At 43.2% G+C, this 20,151-nt stretch overlaps 1 protein-coding gene across 13 annotated transcripts in view; it reads left to right on the top strand.

Annotated features, from left to right (window-relative positions):
* The window catches only part of CELF4 (CUGBP Elav-like family member 4), a 1,205,468-nt gene that overhangs the window by 211,310 nt on the left and 974,007 nt on the right, over positions 1-20,151 (top strand). The window lies entirely within an intron of this gene.

The following is a 20,151-nucleotide window of genomic DNA, read 5'->3' as shown; positions in this document are numbered from 1 at the left end:
GCGACCATCGGACTTGCGACGGAGACCCTGCGGTAGGGTCTCCCTGCCGCAAGCCCTGGAGTGATTTTGGCTCTATCAGAGCCAAAATCACTCCCACTGACATCACTAGTGATGTCAGTGGGGCCGGCTTCAGACGGTAGGCGTTCCCATGGGAACGCCTCCGTCTGGCAGGCACGCCCCCGGCACGCCCACCAAAGGGGGCGTGCTGTCAGTCACCATCTACAGCACGCCCACTTTGGTGCGAGACCCAGAGCGACAGCTTGGCTGTCGCAGTCCGGGTCTCGCGCATGCGCACGACGGAGCGCCCTCCGTCGTGCGCATGCGCAGTGGGGAACATCGACCCACTTGCGAGCGTACTGCCGTTTGCGAGTGGGTCTGAATGACCCCCTTAGTCTTCTGTCATAAGTCCTCCGAGAAATATATAATGATCATTTTCTATTCATCAAATAATATTCTATGGGGACATTTATGTAAGCAGTTGCTCTAGAACATGATGCTTCAACCAATCAGAGACGATCATTTTCTAGCACTGTTTAAGGAGTGTAAGTAAATGTAACATTGGGTGCTATTCATTGTAGTACCTTTATACTGTGCGCCAGCTTTGGTAACTGTTCCTCGTATCATGTTTACATACATCCTGCAACAGGCGTTATACTGCGTCAGCTGAAAACCAATGTATGATTATTTTATTGGCCTCCTACAAGGAACTTGAGGGCACTAGCAATAGGAATTAACATAATGGCTATCTTTATTATGCACAGTAGGATCATTATTTTTTTGCATTGGTATATATATTGTTTTTTATCGCTACTATGAGTTGTTATGACTGGTAAGAGAATTGTGCATTCATGCCTCAGTGTATCCTAAATGATATCAGAGTCTGATAATCAGACTGATCTCATTTGTTACACATTTAAAGGTACATTGTATCAGTCCACAATAAAGTCTTGTTTAACCCGGGTTAATGAAGATGTACATATGCAGATATACATTTTCTGCACACTGCTAGGGCATGCTGGCTGCTGTCAGTACCAAAGATTATCTATCTATCTATCTATCTATCTATCTCATATCTATCTATCGATCTCATTTCTATCTATCTATCTATCTATCTCATATCTATCTATATATCATCTATCTAATATATATCTATCTCATATCTATCTATCTAGCTATCGATCTCATTTCTATCTATCTATCTATCTATCTATCTATCTATCTATCTCATATCTATCTATATATCATCTATCTATCTAATATATATCTATCTCATATCTATCTATCTATCTATCTCCTATATATCTATCTATCTATCTATCTATCTATCTATATATATCATATCTATCTATCTATCTATCTATCTATCTATCTATCTCATATCTATCTATATATCATCTATCTATCTAATATATATATATATATATATATATATATATATATCTCATATCTATCTATCCATCTATCTATCTATCTATCTATCTATCTATCTCATATCTATATATCATCTATCTATCTAATATATATCTATCTCATATCTATCTATCCATCTATCTATCTATCTATCTATCTATCTATCTATCTATCTATCTATCTATCTCATATCTATTTATCTATCTATCTATCTCATATCTATCTATCTATCTCATATCTATCTATCTATCTATCTATCTATCTATCTATCTATCTATCTATCTCATATCTATCTATCTACAGTATCTATCTATCTATATCTATCTATCTATCTATCTATCTATCTATCTATCTATCTATCTATCTCATATCTATCTATATATCATATATCTATCTAATATATATCTATCTCATATCTATCTATCTATCTATCTATCTATCTATCTATCTATATATCTCATATCTATCTATCTATCTATCTATCTATCTATCTCATATCTATCTATCTATCTATCTATCTATCTATCTATCTTTCTAAATGTGTTTCAACATTTTTCCTATCAGGAACTTCTGGGTTTATCCATGGTGATCTTATGAAAATGTTCCTCATCCTCCTTACTGTACTGTAGGTCAGTGTGTGAATGGCAGAATCGGGTCCAATGTTCATTCTTAAACTGAGTGTGGAAGGGACCCTGTAGCTGGGGCTCAGCTATAACAATGTTTCACCTGTTTTCAGAGCCCGTTTGCTGCTCGCCTGTAAGTCAATGACTTAAATAGGTCATCTTTAATTAGGTCCACTGGTTCAGCTGTCAGTCCTGAGACAAGCTCGAAAACTAAACATACTCATATACTGATATAGCTGCCCGGGTCTGTGCTGTGCCCCAGACTATGTATACTATCATTAGATTATGGGGGGGGGGGGTTATTTCCCAAATTGTCATGGGTTATATTTATGTATATTTTTTTTTATTCTTGCAGAAGCCATCACATATTTTACTACCTATCTCTATGGGGCTGCAAACGAAAAGATGCGAATTAGGGGTGAATTCAGAGGAAAAGTACGGTGGTTTATGCCGTTGCAATGACGCAGCGTAGGCATCCCCCACAATTCATCCCTAATTGAATTGACCCCAAATTATCTATAATTATGTGACTATTTTAGTACAGTGTGTACCATCCACAAAATTTTTAAAAAGTAACCTTAATATGTAGATACTGTACAGTACATATGGTAGGGAATATAGATTGCAAGCTCCAGTGGGGTAAGGATTGGTGGGAATGACTGAAATATTCTCTGTAAAAGTGTTGCGGTATATGTGTGTGCCATATAAATAAACATAGGCCTTCATTCAGAGCCGCTCGTTCGTTCTGACCGATGTTCTCACATCTGCGCATGCGTACGAATTTTAATACGCATGCGCGAACCAGTCAGTGCGGCCGAAAATCGTTTGTTCGCTATATAGCGAATGCCTGCTATTTTGAGTGACAGAAGGAGGCGTATGTGGGTGGTAACAGGGGAAGGTGCTTGAAAACCGGGGTGTGGAATTAGATCGCAGGCGTGCTTAAAGGTCAAAATGGGCATGTTAAGGGAGTGCATAATTAATACAGCAGCGTCATTGACCACGTCACTTGGTTTTTTTTTACTCAGAACTGCTCACAAAATAGCTGTTGAAAAAACCAGCCACAAGAATAGCGAGCAGTTCATACGCTGTTCGATGTACTCGATTAATCTAATAAATAGCGGACATGACGTATGGTGCGAGCGACAAGGGGGCGTATTTTTCAAAATTACAACCGCAAGTTTTGCTCGCTCGTTCAGACTTAGAGGCGTGAACAGACTGCAATTAGCGAACGGTTCATTTGAATAGCCACCCCTTGTTTTAGAACGAACGACCGCAAATAGCGAGCGGCTCTGAATGAGGGCCATAATGTATTCCCCTACAGTTGACCTGAACACAAAGTAATCCAGAGCCAATCACCCAGCTACAGGGAACCCTCCACCAATCACAAGACTCTCCTCACAATCCCTCTGTCTGTACAGCGATTCTTTGCCTTACATACACTCACATGTCATTTAGCCGAGATGAATGCGGGACAGCAGACATGTCCAGATTAGTCCTTATAGACCTGACACGAATCTATGTCACTTAATGGGAGCATTGTCCAGGTTTTACTCATTCCCTATGCCACAGCGACTTTTGTACGCTCTCTATTTTATCTCCCGGACGGCTTATCTCTGAGCTGTCAAGATCAGTAGTTTTGAAAGTGACTTTCTGGTACAATGAGTTTGATAGTTTCTATAGAAGAGTGACTTCAGGCAGAAGCGACGTTATATCCCACTATTGTTGAGCTATAGCCCCTTAGATTAAACCAACCTTTGCTCTGAAAGGAACCAAGAAGACAAAACTTGGAGGGAAAGTGGGTTTTATGTTTAATTTTTATCAAATGACTTTACCGGCAAAAAATGTCACCGAAAGATGACTTTAAGTTCTATTGCCTTTGGAGGAACATGTTATAAGCATATCCTTCACAGAAACAAATTCTAAATTTTTATTTTGTTCTTCTAGTTAAATGTTTGGCAACTCTCTTAATTTGCTACAGCCTCCTAATTATAGGAGCAGTCCTTTTGTCTGGTTCTGAGCTAGATGATGAGGCCTCATATCCTGGTGCATGGTGCAAGTCCCCTAAACAATGAACAACAAGATAAATGCCCTGTTTGGCCATAGATGAAGGTGGCCAAATAAGGTACAATCTGGCTTTTGGGGTGGTGCGGTTAAGTGGGCGATCTCTCCAGGCGTAATTGGAGCCTGTTAGCGTGATCACCAGATGCTGACACGCCTAGCTCTCGGGAGATCACTTCTGACTACATTAACCGACATGCACAATGGCACAGTGGTTTCCCATCAAGGCATTATCTGTGTGGAGTGTGTATGTTCTCCCCATGTTAGCACGGGTTTCCTCCAGGTGCTCCGTTTTCCTCCCGCGATCCAAAAGACATACTGGTAGGTTACTCGGCATCTGACAAAAAGATGAACCATGGCGTGAATGTGTGTCTATGTGATAGGGAATGTAGATTGTAAGCGCCACTGTGTTAGGGACAGATGTGAATGAGTAAATATATTCTGTACAGCGTCGTGGAATATGGGTGTGCTATATAAATAACTGTTAACAAATAATAAATAAATGCACAATAATGATAACTAGCTTGTCATTGGTCAGTGCGGTGGTTTGGGGGCCACACATCATGTGCAAAGGCCATGAATCCCTGCGGGGGGTGCTGGGAGGGATCCGATCCCTATCTTAGGACTTTCCTCATAGTAACCCATAGGTCAGGAAGATTGCATTACTCATCGCATCCAAGCCCTGGAGTTTGGTGCATGTGAGAAACACGCCAAATCGCCATTTTCGGGGGTTTGACCGCATTTCTACCTTTCCTGCATCCCACCCCCTAGTCTGCTGGGTAGTGAAGTTTTTTCCTATGAATGCTTCCTGCTAGACTATCCGCAGACAAGACTTAAGAGATGTCACCAGCGATTGGCTATAATGGGCCACAGCACCTGACAACAATAAAAACTTTACCCATGCAGACAGCTTTATAACTTCCGATCTTCCCGTAATCTGCCTAAAATGAGGTCTGGCCTGAGGGTGGTCTGAGCAAAATCAATTGGATTATTTTTGCGCATGTCAGGCTGAAAAGCTGGTCAGTAGGCGGCTTCTGTAATCCTCTACGTGAATGAATCTCGCAACACCACAACGACCTGACAACGTTGTGCAACGACCTGACCTGAATGCCAATGCCTTGATCTGTCTCGTGGGGTCAGAAAAGCAGACCACCGGGCCCACCTAAACTAAGCAATGGGTCAGGCAAGTGAGTGTTAGGCCGGTTACACATCAGAACGAAGGGCAATTGATACGATGGTTGACCCAATTTCCCTTGAGCCCAAACGATATTGAGCGTACACACTGTGCAATCCTTTAAGAAACGGAATGATTTAACATGATGTTTGATCACATACGATTTATCGTTGATCATATACGATTTATCGTTGCTCCGGTACACAGTAGAAAAACCATCTTTAAGATCACTGGCAGCGAGTGGCAAGAGGTGATGTCTTCAGAGGCCAAATCAGAACGACATATCTCCTGGTCGTCCGGTTGGCCGTACCCAATACACAATGTGCACCACATCGTCCATCGTCTTCTGATTGACCATGCAGCACGGCCAACCAGAGGATGTCGTATACGATGCACAGAAATGCCAAATTGTGTATACACACTACATGATATACACAATTTGTTGTTCCAATTTGCCGAATAGTGCCGATATCATTCTAGTGTGCACCCTAATTTACACCCTTGCACAGTGGTATCTCTCCAGTAAAGTTGCAGCAAAACAAATCGACTTCAACTGTGGAAGTCCATCGCGACTATCGGGCTTGCGACGAGACCCTTGTGGTAGGGTCTCGTGGCCGCAAACCCTGGAGTGCTTTCGGCTGAAACAGAGCCGAAAGCACTCCCACTGACATCACTTGTGATGTCAGTGGGGCCGGCCCCAGACGGTAGGCGTTCCTATGGGAACGCCTCCGTCTGGGAAGCCACGCCCCCGGCATGCCTACCAAAGGGGGCGTGCTGTCACTCAACATCGACAGCACGCCCCCTTTGGTACGAGACCCGGAGCGACGGTTTGCCCGTCGCTATCCGGGTCTCGCTCATGCGCACGATGGAGCCGGTTCCATCGTGCGCATGCGCACTGGGCCAACATCGACCCACTTGCGAGCTCTCAGCGCTCGCGAGCGGGTCTGAATCAGGCCCAGAGTTCCCGCAATAAAGTCTCAGAGTGTCGCTTTTGCTCCACCGTGGAATATTCACCACTGCATTTGTAAAATAAATTCACATCTTTCTATGAGTTGAGCTGGCGAATGTAATCAGCTCTCTAGTGGGCTCTGAATTCTGACTGGAGAATATATGATGGAGGGGGCACGGGTGTGATTCTGGGCGGAACACTTACGGCCAAATCCCCAGAGAGAGAAACATGCTGATTTCTGCAGCCAAGTGCGAAATCAGGCGAATATTCCATGGAACAGTTTTTAAAGTCCTCCCGGTATTCTGGCCTTTGTGCTGGAAAACTGGCAGCGGAACAATTCTGTATATTTTGTATAACAACAGAGAAGAGATTACGTTGATGGAAATTAAAGACCATTTCTATAGGGAGAGCAACAGAATCCATGGGCAATAATGGACACACTCTTGATAAGATAGAACAATGCTGTACATCATTTAATATTAGCCGTCCATTTCTTATTGAATTTAAATGTATACTGCGCTGAGTCTGCCAAGAGTGTTATTTTTAGCTTGCATTTTTTTTTTTATATTTTATTCTCTGAAGTGCAAGGCCATAGAGGGAAGTTACAGATAGTGTAAGGGAGGGGAGGACACAACATGGGCACGTTGGGCTATCGTTATTTCCTGGATCATGACATTGAAGACCCTCTTAGAATTTGTCATGAACCACCAAGAGAAGAGGTTACAGCACGATGGGCCAAGGATCCCCTCGCATGTCTGCAGCGAGTCCTCGATGATGGATTTGTTACATATGTCATATGCAGATGACATGACTGCCAAACTAGAGCAGCTTATGAGGCTGGAGGTCTGAAGGCAGAGACAACGCCATAAGCTGTGATTGACAGGTTAGCATGATAGGTGGGAGCAAGAGTCTTGTGTAATTAGGAGGGTGTGCGGAGTAAGACAGACAGCTTGACAAATCAGGTTTAAATGATCGGCTGGACAGATTGTGAAATTTATCTCGAGTCTTCTCCCGCTTACCCGGCACGGGGTGGGTTAAAAGCCGGGCCGAGCTGCGCATCGGAGATCAGTTTAATAAATCACTAGAATGTTGTTATGAGCCGGGAGTAAATGTCAGATTAGAGTTCAGCAAACAACAGCCCAGGTTTCCAATATCGCTCTAATTAACACTTAACAAATTAATCCATTTGTGCTTATTAGCTGGTTTCTCTCAGCGACCAAGGCTTGCTAGCAGAATAGAAAGGAATGCTCCAAGCCATGAGCAATTTTGGCCGATTAGGTCCAATAATGCTGCACGTGTTATCCCGGAATAATCGATAGGCCAGGTCACAGGGGACAGGATCCTTTTTGGGCATGTCTAGATGGTCGACGGTTGACAGCTGTCTGCCCGAGGAGTTCCGTCATGTTCCAACTGCAGTAAGAGCCCTCTCGAACCCTCGGTGATCTGATTGTTTAGTTGGCCTCAATGCCTCGCAGACAGAGCTATCTAATTTGGCCTCTCATTTCTAAGTGGAAATTGCCAAGTAGCGGGTTTGACCGGTTTTGATCGGAGGTATGAGCGGGGTTTAGAAACCGAAAGGGGGTCTTCTGTTTCAAAAGTCAAAACCCCATTCAGTAAATATATTGGTTTTGACATAGAACCCAACAATCGATACACGGCAGGTTCCATCGGCTTCTAAACAAACCCGGTGCTTAAAATTACTCACAGGTGGACAACCTGGTAAAACATTTGGGGTCATTATTTCTTTGGTGTTATTTTCAGAATATGTGATTTACTAGCTAAACGTATTTTCTGTCACTATGTCTTTGCCTTTTTAGATAACCATTAGTACATTACGGTGCCACCTCAGGTCCTCAGTTATGTGATATGATCCCTACCATGTAGCCTCTGTAGGCGATATGTGTATGTAGGTGATGGGTATAAATGAAGGTGGGGGCGACATACTCTACTCCTCTTGCTGGGAATTTGCCTCTTGTCTGTGACATCACAGCCAAGCACCAGATTCCAAGCGAATCACACCCATGGAGGAGTCAGCTGCTTCTCAGTGGGTGCGATTATTTCATTAGACTGACAAGAGACATTGGGCCTGATTCAGAGCTGAACGTTCTGACCAGAGCGCTCGCTCTGAATCAGGGCCGTCACAGCTAAATTTGGAGCGGCCTCCTGGCCACTCGCATAGCTGTGTGTGACCACCCACAGCTTATGCGAGCGGCCAAAAAGATGGTCGCGATGGTCAAAGACCATTGCGACCATTCGGGCTTGCGACGAGACCCTGCGGTAGGGTCTCGCTTCCGCAAGCCCTGGAGTGGTTTTGGCTCTATCAGAGCCAAAATCACTCCCACTGACATCATTACTGATGTCAGTGGGGCCGGACTCAGACGGTAGGCGATCCCATGCGAACGCCTCCGTCTGGCAGTCACGCCCCTGGCACGCCCACCAAACGGGGCTTGCTGTCAATCAACATCGACAGCACGCCCCCTTTGGTGCGAGACCCGAGCGACGGAGAGCCCGTCGCTATCCGGGTCTCACGCATGAGCACAACGGAGCTCCCTTGGATGTTATGGGTTATAGCTAACAGCTGATTGGATGTTATAGGATATAGCTAACAGCTGATTGGATGTTATAGGATATAGCTAACAGCTAATTGGATGTTAAGGGGTATAGCTAACAGCTGATTGGATGTTATAGGATATAGATAACAGCTAATTGGATATTATGGTATATAGCTAATAGCTGATTGGATGTTATAGGATATAGCTAACAGCTGATTGGATGTTATGGGGTTATAGCTAACAGCTGATTGGATGTTATGGGGTTATAGCTAACACCTGATTGGATGTTATAGGATATAGCTAACAGCTGATTGGATGTTATGGGGTTATAGCCAACAGCTGATTGGATGTTATAGGATATAGCTAACAGCTGATTGGATGCTATAGGATATAGCTGCTAACAGCTGATTGGATGTTATAGGATATAGCTAACAGCTGATTGGATGTTATGGGATTTAGCTGCTAACAGCTGATTGGATGTTATAGGATATAGCTAACAGCTGATTGGATGTTATAGGATATAGCTAACAGCTGATTGGATGTTATGGGATATAGCACAACATTACTTTATGCACCTGGCTATTAAATAAGATGATAATCTATTGTTACTTCAGTCTTGATAATGACTTAGGGCTCTATTTATTACCAATGGCTCAGCGGCTGTAATATGTGCCATTATTTAGCATAGCAAAGCTTCTCTTGTAGCCTCGGAGAGAAATCTCCACCTGTGCAGAAATTCTCTGCCTCTCACCGACGGTGAGACAGCGGCGCCAATGGTTCCCATCGTCTGACAGGCCGCCGTCCCCAGAGATGGGATATCACCGGAGCAATGTCTGAATTATTTCTTAAAAATTAAGAAAATATGATTAATGCCCTTTTTTTCCCAGTGAAAGAGTTTATTTGACGTTCATACACAGACCCCTTAGTACTCTTCTATGTTCTTGTCTTATGTGCTAGAGTTGACCTAATTACTATTTTATCCAAGCTCTGCGAATTCAAAGATCCACGCGAGGTGCGAGAGCCTGTCAGGCACGGCATTATGTGTAAATAAATCCTACGTTTTATTACCATTACAGTCATTAGTGCGGCTGCTTTTATCTCCTCTACCTCGCACACCATGCATGACAAAAGAGTTTGTCTCGTCTGCGTGCCGCGATGCGTCGCCTCCCAGGCCTAAATCACAGCCCTCGTCTCTCCGGCGAGGTAGGAAAAGTGCAGCACAACCTTGTCACAAGAGCCATCACACTAAGTGATAATATACGGCTGCTGTTACAGGAGCTTTACACCATCTAGTTTATCACCCTAACAATGCTGCATGATCAGTCTAATTAGAACTGCATCAACCAGTCCTGGTGCTGCTACAGAGCTCTTTTCTGTCGCTCCTCGGAGAGCTCTTAGACCCTGATTTACCTCTGAAATTAAATGTAACTCGGCTTCTCTCTTTGATTTGTCAGCTGGATGCTTTTGTTGCAAGTGATTTCGACGGTTACACCCTCATAGTAGCCCTTGCAAAAGAGTCGCTTAGGCTTTTCCCAGGGTAGCGGGCCGGTTATGGCATTGGGAAATGTCCAGTAAAGTATGTTTTACACACATCAATGTCACTTCTTGCAACATTTTCACTTAAATGGGTTGTTGTGAGCGCAGGTTGCATTTTAATTGTTTAGATTTTTTTTTCTTTTTTATCATGGTGAAGCGCAAAGACACCGTGTGACATTAAAATATTTTAAGGGTTGTGGATAATGGACTTGAAATAAAAAAATACCTGCAGTTTTTCTACTAAATATGACCATCATTACCCCATTTTTCTCTCAGCAGTTTGCAGCGTTAGGAGAGAAGCGCTTCTCTAACAGTGAAGACACAGGGGACGATTCAGACCCGGACGCTAAGCTGCGCTCTCTCGCTGCCAAAAGGGTCCGCGATCGCACTGTAAGGGTGTAAGGACGCCCTCTATGTCTCAGAGAGCGACGGCAGAGTGAACGCACGCCGGTCTAAAGACGCCACACTTTCTTAGCATGCATCATCTCCAGGAATTGTGCGATTAATCAGAACCATCGGAGCTGCACGCAGCGCTTGAGTAAGACCTTACCCCGCCGCAAGCACTGCAATCACCGCAGGCTGAAATACAACCAAGTGACGTGTACAGTGACACTTCCATGCTAATTATCCACACCCATAAAACTCAGTTTTGACGCCCAGACACGCCTGCGTTCGCATCACCACTCGCCCGTTCACAAGCACCTTCCCCTGTTACCACCCACAAATGGCGCTATCTGTCACTCAAAGTAGCGCTCAGTCTTTGTGTTAAGAGCGCTCGATTCCCGATTGCAATGACTGGTTCACTCATACGCATACGCAGACGGGCGGCAATCGCCCGTAGCGTGCGTCCAAGGCTTAGCGTCTGGGTCTGAATCGGGCCCACCGTGTGAGCGACAAGCTCGTAGACTTGCACTGCAGAAATACAATTTTAGTTGCAGCTCCTAATTTTTTCATTGATTTACATGGCGGACCGTCGTGTACACGTCCACTCTTTCACATCCTCAAAAATGCAATTGATAGAACTTGCGGAACTACCGGTACTCTGCATGTCCAGTCAGCCAGGCTGTAGCAATGCCCCAAAGGCCTGTCATTATTCTAGAAATAATGTCATTATTTTCAATGGGGCTGGAGGTTAGTACCCACTGAACCAAGCACAAGGGGTTGACATTAAAATATAGGACCTCATTCAGACCCGGTCGCAAGTGCTGAGCGCTCGCAACGGGGTCGATGTTTAGGCCCTGCACACGCGCAGCGGCAGCACTGCGCGTGCGCAAGCCCCGGAGCGAGAAAGAAATTCTCTCGCTCCGGAGCTCACTACAAAAGGGCCGGTTGTCGATGTTGATCGTCAGCTCGGCCCGTTTTGTAGGCGTGGTGGGGGGTGGTTTCCTTAAGGAATGCCCGCAGTTTTGTGGGCGGCCGCACTGATATCAGCTGTGATGTCAGTGGGGAGCTTCCTGCTCGATCACAGCAGGAAGCTACCTGGGGCTTGCGGTTGCCGAGACCCAACCTTAGGGTCTCGTTGCAAGCCCCGATGGTCGCGATGGTCTTGACCATCGCGACCATCAACCTGGTTGGTCGCTAAAGCTGTGGGTGGTAACCCACAGCTTAGCTGGCGACCAGGAGGACGCACTTAAAAATACAAGCGGCCACCCTCATTCAGAACGAGCGCTCGCTTCTTGCGAGCGCCTCTGAATGAGGGCCATAGTTTGTGCCCTTGGCTCGAGTTTAAATCTTCCACTGACTATGCTAAGGCTCTGATTTGAATATTTGGTGTTCGAGATCCCCCCCATTTCTGCTCCGTCTTCCCCAGTCTGGTCTTTTTCGTTTTTTCCTTGGTGTGCTTGATTTGTATGCTGTGGAATATGTTTTTTGGTTATATTTCTTCTAATTGCGAAATACTGATTTTATGTTTTGATTTCTATGTGTGTTTCGAAAAATATATTTCAGTATCTATTTTTATTTTACATAGCACTGCTGTACCATTTATTTGTATTTTTTCTGTGCTGTTTGTTTTGTCATCTTATATCAATAAATATATATAATTTGTGATTGGCTGAGCTTTTCCCACACATTCAAATAGGCAATGCATTTGAATTGGCTTTATCTGTGTCCATTAAAAATGCATTGCCCATTCAAGCCAATGAGAAAATTGCCTAATTTTAAAACCAATCGATTTTAAATAGCTTTGAAAGTTTGGGGGATTAACCATTTATCTCTGGCTATGTTGTACGGCTTTATCTTCTGAACAAAATCACCTTTTAGTAGATTTAAATTAAAACAATTGGATGGGTAGATTCACACACAGGTTTAGTGATGTTATAGCATCTTAACTTATACAGTTATATCTGAAAATGTTATTTTTTTAGCTTAGTGATCCTTTATTCTGTTTTCCGTCCAAGACTTACGAATGGTTACCCCGCTAATAATTATATGACATAGGATGAAAAATCGGATTTGGATAACTATTGTTGTATCTGGAAGCTGTATTAGTGCAGGATAACTAAAGCTGTAAATCAGTTGCAGGAGGCACAAATATTTTTGGAAATATATTGAATACTTTAACACATTCACAGCTAAGAACAGGAGATAAGGGGGATTCATTGAGTGCTCACCTAAATTTGGTGATTCAATAATTTGGTACAACTGTTGCAGGAACTTTTCGGTATGATAATTATTTAATCCCCAAAATGTAAGTGAATAATTGCGGTATAGAAAATATCTTAATATTGATCTAACAAAAAATCCCTCACAGTTGTTGGGTGTACTGCAGATTTATCTAATGAAATAATTAAATTCAGCCAATGATTTGGCTCTTTTTGTAGTCAATATGCAATTCACAACTAAACTAATCAGCTATTTGTTACAAAATAATATCACGTGCGTAGGTATTGTGGGTGCAGGGGGTGCCATTGCTATGGGGCCCAGAGGTTTAGGGGGCCTGGAAACAGGTTATATAGTTGTCTACCAGGTTCCCAGAATTGCCTGCTAAGCAATTGGGTCTAACCCAATGCCAGGCCTAAATGGGGTGACATTCCATTTTCAGGAAATTATGTGAGCAGTGGATGTTATTATGGTAAGGGGGGGGTCTGTAAAGTGGCATTATCTGATTTGGGTACTGTAATGTGGTATATTCTGAACTTGCGGCACTGTAATGTGGCATAATATGAACTGGGGCACTATAGTATGGCATAATATGAACTGGGGCACTATCGTATGGCATAATATGAACTGGGGGCACTGTAATGTGGCATAATATATATTGGAGGGGCTGAAATGTTGCTTTGTATGAACTGTGGGCACTGTAATGTGGCATAATATGAACTGGAGGCACTATAATGTGCCATTATGAACGGAGGACATTTCAATGTGACATAATATGTACTGGGGACACTGTATAGCATAATGTGAATGGAGGGCACTGTGTGGCATGAATATTGTGGACTAGGGCATTACTATGTGGCATAAAATAAACAATCGGTGTAGAGAAAGGTCTCTCTAGAAGCATTAGGGTAGGGGACCTTTCAAAAAGTTGCTAAGGGGTCCACAAAGTTCTGGCTACGCCCCTGAGTAATATGTTTATTAAACTTATTCATTAACCAGAGTGCAATATTCAATGCAATACAGACCACTGGTGCTGGACTAATACTGATCTCAGGATGGTTATTTGAGGGTAGATCCTATGATACTGGAGATGGTCTGTTAGTGGGGTGGTTTCATCTTTTACCAATAGACACAATCAGCGTTAATGTAACATTATTTTTTTATTATTAATTAATAGTGCTAATCCAAATTCTTAGGGAGTCCAAATAAAATGCACATTAAATGAAATATTGCAGTAATTGAATTAAAGCAGAAAGTGTTCAAGTGGGTAAGATTGACTTATTCTAATAACGTTCTTTATGAGTAGTGTAGAGTCCAGAAGTACAGAGCAACTGTTGTTTAATATTGTGTAATGTGGCCACAGAGGGCTAAGATTGCAACAGTAACTTACTCTGCTACATCATTTATTCATATCAAACCCAATATTTCAGAACTGCAAGACTGGTGAATAATATACAGTATGATATTATTACATAAATAGATAGACTCGCAATCCATTCATGAGAATGCTGTCTGTGAAATCACTAGGAAGCACAGACATCACTGAGACATGGGGACCCCTAGTGCTCTGAGTGTCTACAGAATGAATAACCTAGAGAATATCCTAATGCTCTGATTGGCTACAGCTTGGTCTAGCTCTGTGAATTTTCTAACGCTCTGATTGGCTACGGTTTGGTTAGTCTATTGGGTAGTCTAAAGCTCTGATTGGTTATACAGTCTTATCTAGTCTTTTCAATGGTCTAAAGCTGTGATTGGCTACAGTTTCGCCTTGTTCTGTGTTATGTTCCAATGCTCTGATTTGCTACATTTTCATCTAGTCTTAAGGCCCCCATACATCAGCAATCTGAAAACCACAATATAACAATTTGAAGATTTATTGCCCGATCTTAGGATTTCCCAATCGAGCAATCTGCGCCCATACACTACAGATCTTTTTCAGTGATTTGCAGATCGATTGCAGCAAACACAGATCTGGCAATCTTGAAAGGCCCATCATTTTCATGGTAACGGTCTGCAAATCTGCTGATCATGGCCATACACTAGCAATCTACAGCCCCAATCCATCTGTGAAATCCAACATGTTGGACAATCTGATTAAACAATTCCAATCACTTTTTGGTTGCAATCTGTGATCTGTGAAGCCCATACATTGCAGATTTTTATACACAATCGATTGCAAATTGCACGATTGCTGCAATCCATCTCTGATGTATGGGGGCCTTTAGGCATGGTCTAATGCTCTGATTGGCTACAGTTTGCTCTAATGTGAATATACTAATGCTTTCATTGGCTACAGTTTGGTCTAGTCTTATAAATGGTCTAATGCTCTGATTCAGCATCAGTGTCAATGTTGGCCCAAATATTTTTGGACAACATCGACACAATGTTTGTTTTTTTCCCAATACTTACTGTAAATCATCCAGAAACGTTCATTCTTGCTTGCTGAATAGAGCCTTACGCCAAGCGTTTAGCAGAGGCCCAACCTTCACTCGCTGCACAAAACATTAAAAAGGAATCGGTATGAAATACCGACAGTCGGGATCCTGACGGTCAGAATCCCGATGCCCGGGTCCTGACAGGGTTAACATACCGACACTTGTTGGTCGGTATGCTAAGCCTCCCCCTCTCCCTACCCTAACCTTCCGTTTTTGGTGCCTAACCCTAACCTCCCCCCTTAGTGCCTGAACCTAACCTCCCCCTCCCTGCACCCTAAACCTAACCCTCCCCCTTAGTGCCTAACCCTAACCTCTAACCCTCCCCCCAACTCCGTTACTTACCTTCGGCTTCCTGATGCGTTGGCATCCCGACCGCCAGGATGCTGAACGCATACCCATTAAAAACATTTTAAAAATATATGTATTATTACATTCAAATGTAACAATCTCCGTAATCAAAGGAACTGGGAATAAAATCATTTTGCAAACAAATATGTACTTTATTTATATGATCTTATTTACTTTATTTCATATGATCCTCTAACAGGACTTTATTACTTACTTTTTTTTCTCAACATTTTTCCTTCAAACCTTACTAAAAAAAAAAAGCAATAATATTGTAGTTATCCATACTCTGGTATAGTCCCCTCATTTATTCATCACCTGGCGAGGTAATCTACTATCTTCCACACTCTCCGCAGGCTGTAAACAGGTTAATAGAGTGTAACCTGTCACCGCGGCACCTGGCGAGATTCGGAAAATCAGACAATTCATCTCTTTGTGTGATCATTTAATACTACATCCCATCACGGCACCACAATAATACCCTTGCTTCCGCAGTGTGCCCTGTTGTGTTAATGACATTCATTTGTTAAATATTATTTTACCATATAGAGGAAATATCATCAACTCCTGGAATTTCCTCTATAAATAAATCATTTGTTCTGCAAATAAACAAAGAAGATTATAAGTATGAAGCATTCAACACTTCTAGCTCTATATCGCACTAACCCGTCCTGTTATGCAGCGCAATAGTTATAGCACTCCCTGGGGAATATCAGTGAAGAATCCGCTGTAATGTGAAAATAAACTTCTATTTATTGATTGACATGCTGGGCAGATCGTCCTGCACTGAAAAGGCCAAGCAAGGTGGAAGCAGGCTGTTTGCAGATGCATATTCTGGGCCTGATTCAGAGCCGGACGCTATTTGCGGACGGTCGTTCCAAAAAAGGGGCCGTCTATTTAAATTGAGCGCTTGTTCTTTGCGGTTTGTTGACGCCTCTATGTGTGAGCGAGCGAACGAAAAATGCGCTTGCTATTTTGTAAAGACGACCCTTTGCCGTTCGCATTACACGTCATCTCCGGTATTTATTAGATTAATCGGGATTATCGAAAGGCATCTGAACTGCTCGCAGCGCTTGTGGTAGCTTTTTCTTACCGCTATCACTGCGAGCAGTTCAGGCTAAAAGACAACCAAGTGACGTGGTCGATGACGCTCCTTTACTAATTGTGCACTCCCATAAAACGCCCTTTTGACCGTTAGGCACGCCTGCGTTCGGATCTCCACTCCCCGTTTTCAAGCACCTTCCCCTGTTACCACCCACAAACGGTACATTCTGTCAATCAAATTAGCAGCCCCTCGCTGTTTTGCGAGCGCACGATTTCCCACCACAATGACTGGTTGGCGCATGCGCATTACGACCCATATGCATGCGCAGTTGTGCGAACATCGCTCAGAGCGAACGAGCGGCCGCTTACGAGCGGTTCTGAATCAGGCCTTCTGTCCACGGAAATCAGTATCGTGCACGAATTACTCAGTGCGTGGGAAAGTGACAAAGCGCTAATATGAAAATGACAATGCAGGACCAAAATATACAACGCTGCAATGGAAATAAATATTACTATAAAGGACAGAAAAAAGGAGATTTATTCACTAAAGAAAGCAGGTGGGCATACACGAGACATTACACAGAACTGTTTGTTGGCTGAACTAATATTCATGATAATTCAGCCTATCAGTGACCTAGGCAGTACCTCATGAATAATAGTCAGACAAAATGAATATACCTCAGGCCTCATCAATATTATTAAATCCTCATGAATATTAGTTACTAATAGCATGACGCCTAACATTATTATAATCTCACAACCGCTGCCTCCTCCCCTGAATGGGGATGTCCTGATCGCAGGCAGTCCACCGAAATCGTGGCTGTTCCTCAAAAAATGGGGTGGTTGATAGGTATGAGATAGGCTTCAAACAGATCAAGTGTGAACAGTTTAGTATTTATTCAGCATATTTTAACCAATGTTTCTGATCTTTGAATACAGTATTTTATTTTACTACAACACACTGTATAGTTGCTAAGAAAAAAACAGGCAAACAATTATATTAAACAAAATAGGATATAAGGCGTCCATTCATTTATTGCGAAAAACATTATAACCCTCTTATGCTAAGCTTAACTCTAAAATAACGACACGGACAACAACTGCTTGGTTCGAATCAAATTAATGTATTTATTAACTGCAATTTATTTTAATAAATGCCTGCCCCCTTGAAATTCTAATTGGCTGACTATAAACGAATGAAAAAAAAAACTCACAAAAGAGAAAACTGCCTAGCAACAGATTCCCTAATTCTAACCAATCACAAAAAACTGAGGACTCTTATACAATCTCATACCTATGCAGCCTTCAGCTAGTCTTAATCATAATTATTTGTTATTTTATAACTCATTAGTTACCACAACCCAGCTGTAGCCATATACTTCTTACCACGAAATGGGGACGACTAAAACGCCCCCCCCTTTCAATATGCGTAACCTGCGCTGTTTTAGTCTCACCGCCCCTTACTTTGGCACAGTCCGGACGCTTCCGCAAAGAATTCGCCCGATTGTCAAGCTCGCATAGGTAGGATACACTCGCCATCCTTAAAAGGGGCAAGTGCCCCACAACGACCACTTACGCCACGTGTGGCCGCTGGTTAGTAGCGCTTTCCCGCCTACTGTTTTACGAGTGCTTAGTATAGGACAAACAAAACACAGACAAACACATGGTTTTGAGTAGGGAGGGAGAGGCTTCCAACTGGAAAAGAGGCTGAACCTATTCAAATTTAGCTTTAAATATAAACCCTAACATGCCCACCCCCTTGAAACTCTAATTGGCTGACTATAAACGAATTAAAAAGAAACTCACAAAAGAGAAAACTGCCTAGCAACAGATTCCCTAATACTAACCAATCACAAAAAACTCAGGACTCTTATACAGTCTCATACCTATGCAGCCTTCAGCTAGTCTTAATCAGAATTATTTGTTATTTCATAACTCATTAGTTAAAATTTTGCAATATTTTCGTGCGTATCTCCTAAACGGCGTTGAGTCTCATGCAATCAATAGGACAGAATGCAATTGCATACGCAGATCGAGTGATTGCTAGACACTGCGCATGCACTGCGCATGCACGGTGATCGCACTGCGATTACGGACGCAGAGAGGAATACATTGCAGACTGAGGGCCTGATTCAGAGCCCGGCGCTCTTTCAGAGCGCTCGCTCTGAATCAGTGCTCGCCTATTGTATTTTTAGAGCGGCCTCCTGGCCGCGTATAGCTGTGGGTGACCACCCACAGCTATAGCGAGCAGCCAGGAAGATGGTCGCGATGGTCAAGACCATCACGACCATCGGGCTTTCGATGAGACCCTTGTGGTAGGGTCTCGTTGCCGCAAGCCCTGGAGTGCTTTTGGCTCTATCAGTAGGGCCGGCCTCCATCTGTCCAGCCACGCCCCCAGCACGCCCACCAAAGGGGGCGTGCTGTCACTCAACATCGACAGCAGCACGCCCCCTTTGGTGCGAGACCCGGAGCAACAGTTTGCCCGTCGCTATCCGGGTCTCGCGCATGCGCACGACGGAGCCGCCTCTGTCATGCGCACTGGACCAACATCGGCCCGCTTGTGAGTGCTTGCTAGCGGGTCTGAATCAGGCCTTGAGTGACATGCTGTGAGCATTAGGGGGTGGTGACAGAGAGGTGGTTGGAGAAATGCAGGCGTGTCTGTCTGTTTGAACGTCGTTGCATGGGCGTGCATAAATTAGCCACTGCGATGGCATACGCATATGCGTACAACAAGACTTGTAGTTTCTGAGTAGGGACAGATCTGCTGTAATCGTGCGCGACGAGCCGATGTGCTTCAATGTTACCGATGTTTATGCAGCACTTCCGAGGTATTACGGATATAAGAAGGCAGCGGTGGGCGTCTCTGTGCTGTCTGAGCTATGCAGGCATTAGCCTATTTCCGCAGCTTCATTGTGTGCGATTACGATATTGCGATCCGTGCTGAATTACGCCCAATATCCGCTCTTTTAGCAAATTATGTCGCTATTTAAAATATACCATACTGTAGAAAGTAAAAAGTACTTTGAGGAAAGTATTGTAATGTTTCACCGTTGGCAATCTAGCTTAATTACTGATTTGATGTATCACCTCTTATACACCATTAAACAATAGTATTTATACCACTGAAACATAATTAAATAACCTCCATCAGAGTGCGTTATGGAGCGGTGCCTCACAGAGAGGCGTGGAATCTTCAGATATTCATTAGCAAAGACTGCTCCAAAAAGTAATACAGTACATGGATCTATGAAATAAGATTCATCGGGGAAAGTTAATGCTTTAAATACTTAATTTTTTGGGTTTCTTGATTTTGCATTTTATTCTCTTTATTTTATCCATGTAAATATACTGTACTGTGACTGTTACTGTTATTGTGTGTAAAATGAATGAACCATACTATGTTCATGATTTCGGGACTATTTGT

This window comes from Taudactylus pleione, unplaced genomic scaffold, assembly GCF_031769625.1.
Source record: "Taudactylus pleione unplaced genomic scaffold, aTauple2 ptg000311l, whole genome shotgun sequence".
NCBI classification, from domain to species: Eukaryota; Metazoa; Chordata; class Amphibia; order Anura; family Myobatrachidae; genus Taudactylus; species Taudactylus pleione.
The sequence above is the reverse complement of the archived record's forward strand: the minus strand, read 5'-3'. Positions and strand labels throughout refer to the sequence as shown.